General features: G+C 51.3%; 2 protein-coding genes across 2 annotated transcripts in view; one reads left to right on the top strand and one right to left on the bottom strand.

Annotated features, from left to right (window-relative positions):
- LOC137463965 (zinc finger protein 208-like) overlaps nucleotides 1-12,292 on the top strand; it is a 1,270,300-nt gene that overhangs the window by 252,342 nt on the left and 1,005,666 nt on the right. The gene's annotated exons all lie outside the window — the stretch shown is intronic.
- Nucleotides 1-12,292, bottom strand: part of LOC137463966 (zinc finger protein 271-like) — a 1,077,684-nt gene that overhangs the window by 260,784 nt on the left and 804,608 nt on the right. The gene's annotated exons all lie outside the window — the stretch shown is intronic.

Below are 12,292 nucleotides of genomic sequence, written 5' to 3'. Positions count from 1 at the left end.
AGGCAGTGCCACTTGTGCCCTGAGCTGCCGAGCTGGGATTGGATCTCTCAGAGAGGAGCTGAGGGAGAGCAGAGCACCTTGCAAGCTGCAGGTCCCTGCCAGCCCCACAGGGCTCCTGTGCCATCAACATCTGCTCTGCTCCAGCCTGAAACAGGGCCCAGCATGGTGCCAGGACCATCAGAGAGCTGAGGTGTGTGCTGGAATTCAATGCCCTCCCCATGGCGCAGCAGCCCTGCATTTCCCTGCTCCAGCCTTGGTCTCCAGCACAGCCATGGAGGCTCTTTGGGCTCCTGAGTGTTCCTGCTGTGTCCATGCCCCCAAGGGCACAGAGCAGCCTCCTCTCTCGGGCACTTGCCTGTTTTCCATGCCTTGCACAGGCGCTGGCCCTGCCCCACAAGGCCTGGGCTGAGTCCTGCCCTGCACGCTCAGCCAGGCTGGGATGGACACTGATGGTTTCTGTGCCAGGCTCTCTGAGCCCAGCCCAGCTCCCTGCAAGCTCTGCCAGCTGCCCTGAGCTCTGTGCAGCACCAAGGGCCTCTCCCCAGCACAGCCCAGCCGGCTCTGGCCCCACAGCTCTGCTCAGCCCAGGCTGCTCTGGCCACTGGCCCCACGGCCTCAGCCCCTGGCCAGGGCACAGCAGCAGCTGCAGCTCAGCCAGGACTCAGCCCCAGCCATGGGGGAAGGGGCTTGGCCAAGGCCAAAGGAGGCTCCCTGGGTGCCCTGCTCCCCTCGGGCTGAGGTGCTGAGAGCTCTGCAGCCCCTGCTGCCATCCCATCTGCCCAGGCCAGCACAAGAGCCCGGCCTTGGGGCCCTCCAGAGCTGCTCCTGCTCCAGGCCCAGGGCCCATCCCAGAGCTGGGGAAGCCACAAAGCTGTCTTAGGGTGACGTTATGGTGCTTGTATCCCCAGTCATGTGTTCTGTTTATGCCTGATATTATATTCTGCGCCATCAGGACTGACTCTGAAAAGGAAGGATTGTTTTGTCTTTTTATCAGCCGGCTCACCTCCCCCCATGGTCTGTGTATAGGAGAGGCTTGGCTTGCTTGCTTGCTTGCTTTTCGCTTTCCTTTTGCTTTTGCTTATTAGTTAGTTTAGCTAGGCTAGGCAGTCCAATTTTTACCCTGGATTGGTTTTTTTCCTCCTTCCCTTTCCCTTTCCTGAATATCATCTGAACCTGCTCCGGACCGGGACCTGGGAAACACCAAGAGACACCGAGAGCCTGCATTTTGTGACCTGCAGCAGCCATCCCCTGCACCGGAGACCGAGAACTGGGTGACCACTCCCAGGAGAGACTTTCCGAATTTGTCATCTCTTCAGAACAGTGAAAGAGTTTTGTCATCTGGTGTTTTTGTACTGGGGAGTGTTTTGCTTGTTAAATAAACAGGTTTTTTTTCCACTACTCTCCCAGGGAGTTCTTCCCAAACCAGGTGGAGAAGGGGCCGTGAAAGTTTGCTTTCTGGGGGCTCCTTCCGGAGGTCTTCTCCCAGATTTGCCCTAATCTAGGACAATCTAATCTGTGCCCATTTCTGTTCATTGCTTCTCTGATGGGGATGGAGCCTCAGCCACTTGGAGGTTGTTGATGAATTTTACTACTCCACAGGCCTCTTCTTTCTTGAGCTCTTCAGTTCAGGAATTCAGTGAGAAAGGCTCATAAAGATTTGTTTAAAACTTCCAAACAAGAAAAGCCCATGGGAATAATTGAAGTTTTCAATTCTTCTGTGATGAATTAGACAGATTTCAGTAGTGTATTTAAAGTGAATATACTGTTTTGCAAACTATGCAGAGAAAACTGTTTTGTCCTGTTTTCTTTTCCAGTTTTTCCTGTTTAGAGATGGATATCAGCAATGTCCAATTGATATTGACCCCCAGCACCTCCTAATGCAGTCTGAATTAATGTGTAAATCAAGACCCTCCATGGCTGACAATCAATAACACTTTGTCCCCAACCCCTCCCCACCATTTCCCTCATCCAACCCCTGGCACTCAGAGCAGCTGAGGAATGGAGTCACACCCAGGGATGTCCCCAGGGCTCAGGACTGGGGCCAGGTCAGTGAAATCTCTTTATTGCTGATCTGGATGAGGCCATCGAGGGCACCCTCAGTCAGTTCCCAGGTGAGCCCAAGCTGGGTGGGAGTGTGGCTGTGCTGGAGGGCAGGAAGCTCTGCAGAGGGATCTGGACAGGCTGGAGCCATGGGCCCAGGACAATTGGATGAGGTTCACCAAGGCCAAGGGCCGGGTCCTGCCCTGGGCTCACAACCACCCCAAATCCCTGGCCATGCCCTGCCCCTGATCCCCACAGCCTATCCTGTTTCCTTCATCCCTGCATTGCCAGAGACTTTCTGGGACACAGGAACTCTGCTCTGGGGATGGAGGGAGGTCCAAGTGCCACCACTGGAGTGGGAACCACAACTCATCAGGTTTGTGACCTTTGGGGGTCAGGAACTGGAGAGACTCAGAGGCACAGAAAGTTTCTCTTCATGGCCAACAGACCATGGTTGAACAGGACACAATTTAATAACAATCCCACTCTTCCCTGAGCAATGTGCAATGTCCCAGCAGTGTTGGATGAGTCCACCATCCACAAGTGATTTCCATACTAAAACTGATTTTAGACTAACGTCGTTCTGCGGTAGATATAAACCAAATTAAGTTCTTCGATCCGGTTGCTCATCCTGCAGTGGTGGCAAAACAGCTCAAATACTTCCTGATTTGCAAAGCTGTCAGTGGTGGATGGAGAAGGGAGGTCAGGCTGCTTTTGTCTTTTGTCTCCCTCCAGGCCCCCGGTGAAGAGCCTGGCTCTGTGTTCTCCAACCCCTCCTCGCTGGCACTGCCAGGCTGGGATGAAGAGCCCCTCAGCCTTCCCAGCTCCCTCAGCTTCTGCTCACAGCCCAAGGGCTCCAGCCCCACCTTGGTGGCCCTTCCCTAACCCTGCTCCAGCTGCCAGACATCTTTCCTGCCCTGGGGAAACCATCCCAGGCCACAGGGACCTGGATAATCCACGTCCTTGATGTCCTGGTCACACAGCCCTGGTCCCTTTTCCCCATGTCAGGCTCTGGGGTGGATCCTGTGGAACATCCTTTGGTGGGGGCTGTGGCTCCAGGTGGACCGGGGGAATACTGGGGGACAGAGACCCGACTGGGCATGAACAGCATTGGATTTGTTGGGAGAAACTGTGAGGGGGAGCTGGGGCAGAGTGACCAACCCAGTGACCTCACACAGCCCTCCTGGGATGTCACACAGCCCCTCTGTGATGTCACAGCCTGCACTGACATGTCACAGCCCATTCTCTAATGTCACACAGCTGGTCTCTGATGTCACAGCAAACTCTGTGATGTCATAATCTGCTCTGTGATTTCAGACCTCTGTCCTGTGATGTCACCGCAGGCTCTGTGATGTCACAGAGGCAATCTATGATGCTGTAGCTGCTCGATGACCTCACATAACCCACTCTGTGATGTCATAACCCACTCTGTGACCTCATGTTACCAGATGATAAATTGTCTCCACCAGGTGAGCTGACACCTGGAGCTTGTTCTCCAAAACCCCAGGCCTATGGAAACCACACAATGCCCATTGTGTCAGAAGGGGAACTGGAAGTTCACCAGCCTCAGTGTCCTGCCAGCTCAGCCAGGCCCACTGGAACATTGGGGTCCACGACCACCAGGGACCACCAGAGAGACCCCCAGGACAGAAGAACACATGGGTAAAGGGGAGGGGAAATATGTTAATGATTCTGGGGAAATGATTATCATATGTGTGTTCGGTCCAGGACAATCAGTGAACATGTGTGCAAAATACAGAATATGAACAGAAACTTTCCTGTACTCAGCATGCTCGGCTTTGGGAGGAGCTATCCCCCGTGCACCCGGCTGAATAAAGAATGCTGCTTCTTAATGCTGCATTGGTGTGAAGGAGTTTTCTGTTTTACCGAATTTTTGGTAACACTCCACTCCCAAGGAAAGCTCTGTCTCCTGCTGCTCACAAACAGAGAAGGGCTGGTGGCAGATGTGGGGGTCGTTGGCTGCCTGGGGCACAGTGACCATGAAATAATCAAGTTTTCAGTGTTCTGTGAAAGAAGGAGGGGCAGCAACAAAACTTCCACACTGGAATTAGGAAGGGCAGACTTTAGCCTATTTAGGATGGAGATTTGGGGAGTATCAAATCATGGAACTGATTTTTTAATGGGAAACAGCCCTTAAAAACAAAGGGGTCCAGGAAGGATGGACACATTTCAAGAAAGTAATCTTAAGGGGGAAGAAGCAGCCTGTGCCAGTGTGGCCAAAGATGCGCTGGTGAGGAAAATGACTGCCCTGGCTGCCCGTGGAGCTTTTGTGGGAACTCAGGGGAAAGAAGAAGTGGCAACTCAGAAAGTGTTTAAAGATGTTCTTAGGTCATTCAGAAAGAGAAGCTGAGAGGTGAAAGCTCAATTAGAACTCAACCTGGCAGCTTCTGTAAAAAGAATAAAACATGTTTTTATAAAAAAATTTATAGCAAATGGAGTGGGAAGGAGAACCTCTACTCTTTGGATGCAGTGGAGCATACAGGAACTAAAGACAAGGAAAAGGGCAAGCTACTTAACACCTTGTTTGTATCAATTTACAATATTAGGCCAGGTTGTCCTCAGGACAAGAGTTCTCCTGGGCTGGTAGATGGGGTCAGAATGCAGAACAGGCCTCTGAAATCCAGGAAGAAGCAGCTGGGGACCTGTTGGGCCACTCAGATACTCACAGGTGTATGGGATCAGATGGGATCCATCCTAGGGGGATGAGGGAGCTGGTGGATGAGCTCCCCAAGCTGCTCTCCATCATTTACCATCAGTCCTGGCTCACCAGGGAGGTCCCAGAGCCCTGGAGGTGCCAGTGTGAGCCCATCCCCAAGAAGGGCTGGGAGGAGGATCTGGGGAACTCCAGGCCTGTCAGCCTGACCTCGGTGCCCGGCAAGGTTCTGGAACAGATCACCCTGAGTGCCATCACAGGGCACCCACAGGATGGCCGAGGGGTCAGAGCCAGCCAGCGTGGATTTCAGTATCAGCATGGATGATCTGCATGAGGGGATTGAGTCCAGCATCAGCAAATTTGCAGATGACACCAAGGTGGGTGTGGGTGTGGATGTGCTGGAGGATAGGAGGGCTCTGCAGAGGGACCTGGACAGGCTGGATCCAGGAACCAAATCCAACAAGGTGAGGTTTAACAAGTCCATGTGCCAGGTCCTGCCCCTTGGCCACAACAACCCCTGCAGCGCTACAGGCTGGGTACAGAGTGGCTGGACAGCAGCCAGGCAGAAAGGGACCTGCAGGGACTGATGGACAGCAGGCTGGACATGAGCCAGCAGTGTGCCCAGGTGGCCAAGAAGGCCGATGGCTCCTGGCCTGGATCAGGAATGGTGTGGCCAGCAGGACCAGGGCTTCTGTGCCAGCCCTGATCTGCCCCCAGCTCTGCACACAGACATTGCTGCTGCAGCTCCAGAGGAGGGAACAAAAGGAGGATCTCTGGTGAAAACTTTCCTGGGAGATCCTTTAGTTCATTTAAAGCCACTGAGAGCACAGCTCCTCATTGACACCGTCTGGGGCCACAGCAAAGGTAGAGAGAAACAAAATGAGAAATGGCACAAGGAATGGCCTTTGTGGACAATCTTAAAAAACTAAAACACAGGGGAAAAACCCCACAACCAAACCAACAGGAGCAATCAAAGATGACTTCTTACAAATTATTTGCAGAAGCTGGCCAGCAATTTTGTCAGTGCTACCCAGAGTGCTTTTCTGACAGGAAACTCAGACTTTTTGTCACAGGCATCATGATTAGCAGATCTTGAAATGCTCTCATGTCCCTGAGCACTAAGTCACAGAGAATTAAAGCCACACAGGCCACATCTGCAGTGCTCAAACACAGCCCTGTTGCTGCTGCTGCTGCTGCTGAAATAGAATCAACTGACAGAGGCCATCACAGAAATTGCCTCTGGAGTGTCAAATACAATGAAAAAATCCACCAGGAGAAAGAGAAACCAGAACTTCTCGGCTCGCTTCATTGTTTCTTCTGAGCAGCAGCAGAAAATGGGAGATGCCCAGAGATATTCCCAGCTGCTGCTGATCCCAGTGGAGCCCAGCCTGCTCCCAGTCCCAGCGGGAACCTGAGCCCAGCCCGGGGAGCTCCCACAGTGTCGGGAGCTCAGGGAGCCAGGCCCAGAGCCCCGGGCACGGCACAGACGGAATGTCCTGCAGCCCAAACCTCCTGCTCCTGCCTCACAGCGCCCAGCGTTCTCCCCCTCCTGCTCCTCTCCCAGCACGGCACACATTCCAGCTCGGAGGAGGCTTCCCCAGAGAGGGCTCCGGCTCCTGTTTCAGCCTCAGTGTCCCTGCAGAGGAACAGGGCATCTTTCAGGCACTTCCACAAGCTCCGGGTTCCCATTTCATGGGGATTCTAGGATGAAAATAGCCTTGTTAGGAAGGACAAAAGCGGAAGGAGTGGTGTCACTGTAGAGCAGGACGGGAACAAAAATGACTCCAAATCAAATGCAAAGAGAATGAACTCTGATTTTTTTCAAATGCACCGCACTATTTATAGAGAACATCGTGCGGACTGATTTCGTTGGTCTTAGAGTAAAAACATCTCACACCATTGGTGTGCAGTGAATGACGCACGGTGGCAGAACCTATCTATAAACAATGTGAACAACAAGATAGATTAGAGAATTATTTACATTCTTTCCCAACTGTCTCCCAGGCTCTCGCCTGGTTAGAAAACCTTCTTTTTTTCTCTCTGACTGAACTGAGAATATCCACATTTGCCTTCCTGATGAACTTTCTCCAGGAAGTTGGCGCTGTGTGCTGGGACCCGCGGTGGGCTGGGTGGGAAAAGCACTTTGGCACTTTTGCACAGAGCTTCCTTGGGGATGTTGAGGGGAGGAACAAAGGTGGGACAAGAGAGAGCTGCAGATCATTGAGAGAGGAACAAGGGTAGGCAAAGTCAAGGGGCAAAGGCATTAAGAAGGCCTTTGTGTCCAGGGGCATCTGCATGGAAACCACCAGGCCTCTGGCAGAAAGGCGGCCATGCCCACCAGGCCTTTGTGACCCGCGGTGACATCGTGCCCAGAGGCCATTGTGACCCATGTGCATGTCATGACCCTGCTGCCCCACCACCCATGCCAACAGCAAGGCAGCCAGGTCAGGGAGAGCGGGCTGAGGAAGGATGACAGCGTTGCCTTTTGGTCTGCACAGATGTTGACTTTAGGTGTGGGCTGCTTTCACAGCATCACAGAATGACTGGGTTGGAAGAGACCTACAAGATCATCAAGTCTAACCCATGCCCTAAACACCTTAACTGACCCATGGCACCAAGTGCCATATCCAGTCATTTTGTGAACATTCCCAGGGATGATGACTCCCCCACCTCCCCAGGCAGGCCATTCCAATATTTTATCACTCTTTTTGTGAAAAACTTCCTCCTACTATCCAACCTATATTTCCCCTGACACAGCTTGAGACTGTGTCCTCACATTCTGACATTTGTTGCCTGAAGAAAGAAACCAACCCCACCTGACTACAACCACATTTCAGGAGGTTGTAGAGAGCGATAAGGTCACCTCTGAGTCTCCTTTTCTCCAGGCTAAGCAACCCCAGCTCCCTCAGTTGTTCCTCACAGGATTTGTGTTCCAAGCCCCTCACCAGCCTTGTCGCTCTTCTCTCGAGCATCTCAACGTCCTTCCCAAACAGAGGGGCCAGAACTGGACACAGCACTCATGGTACGGCGCCAGTGCAGGGGAAGAATGCCAAGTACACCAGTGCCGAGTAGAGGGGAAGAATCACTGCCTTGCTCCTGCTGGCCACACCATTCCTGATCCAGCCCAGGAGCCATTGGCCTTCTTGGCCACCTGGGCACACTGCTGGCTCATGTCCAGCCTGCTGTCGACCAGTGCCCCCAGGTCCCTTTCTGCCTGGGCACTGTCCAGCCACACCATCCCCAGCCTATTGCATTGCAGGGGGTTTTTGTGGCCAAAATGCAGGATTTGGCAAGTGATTTTATTAAAATCCATCCCACTGGAATCTGCCCACCCATCACACTGTTCAGGTCTCCCTGCAGAGCCCTTCTGCCTTCCAACAGATGGTAGGAGTAGGTAACTAAGCTTCCAGCTTAGTGTCATCTGCAGATTTACTAATGAAAAGCTCAATCCCCTCATCCATGTGGTCAATAAAACTATTGAACAGAGCTGGCCCAGCAGAGAGCCCTGAGGGACAGCACTGGTGACTGTCCCCAGCTGGATGCAGCACCGCTCACCACCACTCTCTGGGCCGGCCATCCAGCCAGTTCTGAACCCAGCACAGAGTGCTCCTGTCCCAGCCGTGGGCTGCAGATTTTCCAGGAGTGTGCTGTGGGAGACAGTGTCAAAGGCCTTGCTGGAGTCCAAACAGACACATCCACAGCCTTTCCTGCATCCACCAGGAGGGTCACCTGGTCATGAAAGGAGACCAGGTTGGTCAAACACGACCTAGCCCTCCTAAACCCCTGCTGGCTGGGTCTGACACCCTGGCCATCCTGGAAGTGCTGTGTGATGACACTCAGTGTGAACTGATCCATGACCTTACCATGTACTGAGGTCAGGCTGACTGGCCTGTAATTACCAGGATCCTCCTTCCCACCCTTTTTCTGAATGGGTGTCACACTGGGCAGCTTCCAGTCATCTGGGACCTCACCAGTGAGCCAGGGATGCTGGTAAATGATGGAGAGCGGCTTGGCAAGCTCATCTGCCAGCTCCCTCATCACCCTGGGGTGGATCCCATCTGGTCCCAGAGATTTATGAACATCCAAGCAGCTCAGCAGTCCTCTGCCTGCCTCCTCTTGGATAACAGTGGCCCACTCTGCTCCCTGACACCATCTACCAGCCCAGGAGGACAGTTGTCCTGAAGGCAAATCATTTTCTCACTAAAAACTGAGGCAAAAAATGGCATTAAGCACTTCTGCCTTCTCCTGATCTGCAGTTATTAAATTCCCTTCCACATCTAATAAAGAACAAAGGTCGGTCTTACCCTTCCTTTTACTCCTGATGCATTTGTAGAAACATTTTTTATTATCCTTTACAAAAGCTGCCATTTTAAGTTCAAACTGAGCTTTGGCTTCCCTAATTTCTTCCCTTCATGCCCTTGCAAGCACCTTAAATACTTCCTGAGAGACCTGACCCTCCTTCCAAAGATGATACATCGTCCTTTTATTCCTAAGTTCCTTCAAAACCACCTTCCCCATCCAGACTGGACGTTTGCCTTGTCGACTCGTCTTTCGGCACACAAGGAAAGTCTGTTCCTGTGCCCTCGAGATCTCTGTTTTGAAGCTTCCCACCTTTCCTGAACTCCTTTGTTTTCAAGGGCTGCTTCCCAAGGAACTCTCAGAATAAGTCTCCTAAGTAGGCCAAAGTCTGCCCTCCAGAAATCCAGGGTAAAAGTCTTATTAGTGTTCCACCTAACTTCACCAAATATTGAGAATTCTATAATTTCATGATCACTGTGCCCCAAGTGACCTCCAACCACCACATCTCCCACCAGCCCATCTCTATTTACAAACAACAGATCCAACATAGTCCCTCCCCTGGTGGGCTCACCCATCAGCTGCAACAAAAAATTGTCCTCCACAAACTCTAAAAATTTCCTGGACTGCCTTTTTTCAGCCCACCTCAGCTGGGCTGCTGATTTCACCCCTAACTCAGGCTTACCACCCACGAGCCTGCTTCCAGACAACTCAGCTGCATCCCCTTCCCCTTCACACCTAGTTTAAAGCCCTCTCAACATATTCTGCCCATTCATGAGCTAAAATTCTTCTGCCCTTCACAGAAAGATGGATCACGTCTGGTCCAAGCAGGCCAGATGCCATAAAAGTTTCCCCATGATTAAAGAATCCCAAATTTGGCCAATGACACCAACCCTTGATTATGTGAGCTCTCCTATTGCTTTCACTGTTTTTCTCAGACTCCAAAGGGACTGAGGAAAAGACTGTCTGTGCCCCTGTCCTATTAACCACCTGACCCAATGCCATAAAGTCCCTTTTAATTGCCCTGACACTCCTGTATTCAATCTCATCACTGCCAGCCTGGTTTATCAGCAGTGGGCAATAATCAGAGGGCTGAATCAGCCCAGGCAGTGTGTCAGTGATATCCCGTACCCGGGCCCCAGGGAGGCAGCAGACCTCTCTGTGGGGTGGCTCTGGTCGATATATGGGGCCCTCTGTTCCCCTCAGGAGGGAGTCACCCACTATGACTACTCTTCTTCTCTTTTTGGTGTTACAAGTAGTGATCTGTCTTACAGATGAGTCATAACTGGGAGGCAGATAAATTTCTTCTAAGTCTTCCTGACTCTCTAGATCCCGGAGCTCATACCTGTTCTGAAGTGGCACCTGAATAAGGGATGGGGCTGCGAGGAGTTTTTATTAATACTTCCCCAAGCAGGAACCCATTTCCAGTCCCCTTTATCCACCAAGCATTCTTCTATTGCCTGACAGTGGGAGGCATGGGAGTCCTCTGACCCTTGGTGGGCCTCCCATAAGGATGGAAGGGCTGAACTCCACCAATCTCTTTCCCTTTCCCTTTCCCTGATACTCCTTAGTCTTTCAATTTCCTCTCTACGCTCGGCCACCAGTGTGAGGAGATCATTCACCTGTTCACACCGCAGGCAGATTTCCTCTGCAATGCCCCTGAAACCACTGCTAAGCTCAAACAGTCCACACAAGAATGAGTCTGTACAGACACATCCTTCCTGGAGGGTTCCATTTGGTTACACAGATTTGCACTAACTAGCGTTTTTGGTTGTGTGAAGACCATTACTAACAGAAACCCTGAAACCAAACAACAAAAACACCGAAAGCAACACACAGCAAACCTTTCCAACAGGGGCCACCTGGAAACCTGCAACCCTTCCTGCGCAAACTGTGTGCAAACTGCTACACAAACTGCCATGCCACGCCCTCAAAGCCGTGCCATGCCCCTGCTTGCCCGCTCCGGGTCACCGCACTCCCCAGAGGCCTCTTTTAAAGCCCCAGCTTCACACCGCCGCCGAGAAAAACCCCGCCATGCACCTGCACGGACGAACGAGCACAACCCAACCCACCTGCTAAACGGCATTATGGAGGTGCATCCCCATCCTGCCCCAGGGAGGGTGGTTTAGGAGCTTAGAAATGCTCCTTGGGCATCAGCATGGCAGGTAAATGAAGGCAAACCCATTCTCTCTTCACATGGCAAAGAGGAAAACAGTTCCCTGGCTACCTGCAACATGGAGCAGAGAAAGATAACCCCAGATGAATGACCTTGTTTCCCCACCTCCACAAGAACCACCAGGACTCCAGCGCAGAGAAGCGCAGGGTGACCAAGGACGGATGGGACACTGCTGGAGCCAAGAGTCGTGTGCTGTCCTCTGTTTGATCTCTTCCCCACCCCACTCCTGATCTTCCCCACACCCATGCACCCCCACTCTTTCCTTCCCCACCCCATCCTCCATTTCCCTCTCTTTCCTTCTCACTCTCCTGTCTCCTATCCCTTTCTATCTGTCTACTGCACATTTATTGTTAAATAAATTCCCTGTTATTGACTTTTGCAGACGATCTCCTGGACTGCTGATCGTTCTCAAAGGAGAACCCAAAATACACATACACACAGCTTGGCCCACGCGCTGAAGACCCTCACTTCTTTATTTATGCCAATTGAATAACAAAAATCATAATAAATGTAACTTTAGTTCAATTCTGCGCCATGCACCACATGTCTTCCACAGATGTGGTTGCAATCTGCTGTAATAGCTATTAAAAGGGAAGGTGATAATGGCACCTTGACCACTGATAAACTAAAGGTAATTTGGGATTATGACAGTCTCTTTCAAAGGGTTTCCAATCTTGGTGACATCTTGTTAGTGACACTTATTATCCCATTGAGGGTAAAGCCACAGCTTTTCTTTTAACAATACTCTATGCCTTATACCCAGTTATAGTGCTGATTAAATCCCAATGGAACTGTCCTCTGTTTGTTAGAACATACCAGTGTGAGCCCCAAATGGGAGGACATGGCCAGCTGTGGATGTTGATGCCTGACTGGACAGGAACAGCAAGGATTTCTTTGTGAAAATAATACTATTGACAACTAAGACATTTGCCTTGACCTTTAAGAAAATGTCAATATTGTGTTGAAACCCCAGCAACTGTACTTGCATATGTTGGAAATCGACGCATCTGTATGAGAACTCTGTGTGATTCTATGTTTACAGAAAACACCAGCTGAGAGACATCTGATCGCTCTAATAGCTGTATCTGTAGTTTTAGCAAAATTAT

Source organism: Anomalospiza imberbis, chromosome 33 (assembly GCF_031753505.1).
Source record: "Anomalospiza imberbis isolate Cuckoo-Finch-1a 21T00152 chromosome 33, ASM3175350v1, whole genome shotgun sequence".
In the NCBI taxonomy this organism is placed as follows: domain Eukaryota; kingdom Metazoa; phylum Chordata; class Aves; order Passeriformes; family Viduidae; genus Anomalospiza; species Anomalospiza imberbis.
This window is presented reverse-complemented; position numbering and strand designations above follow the sequence as displayed.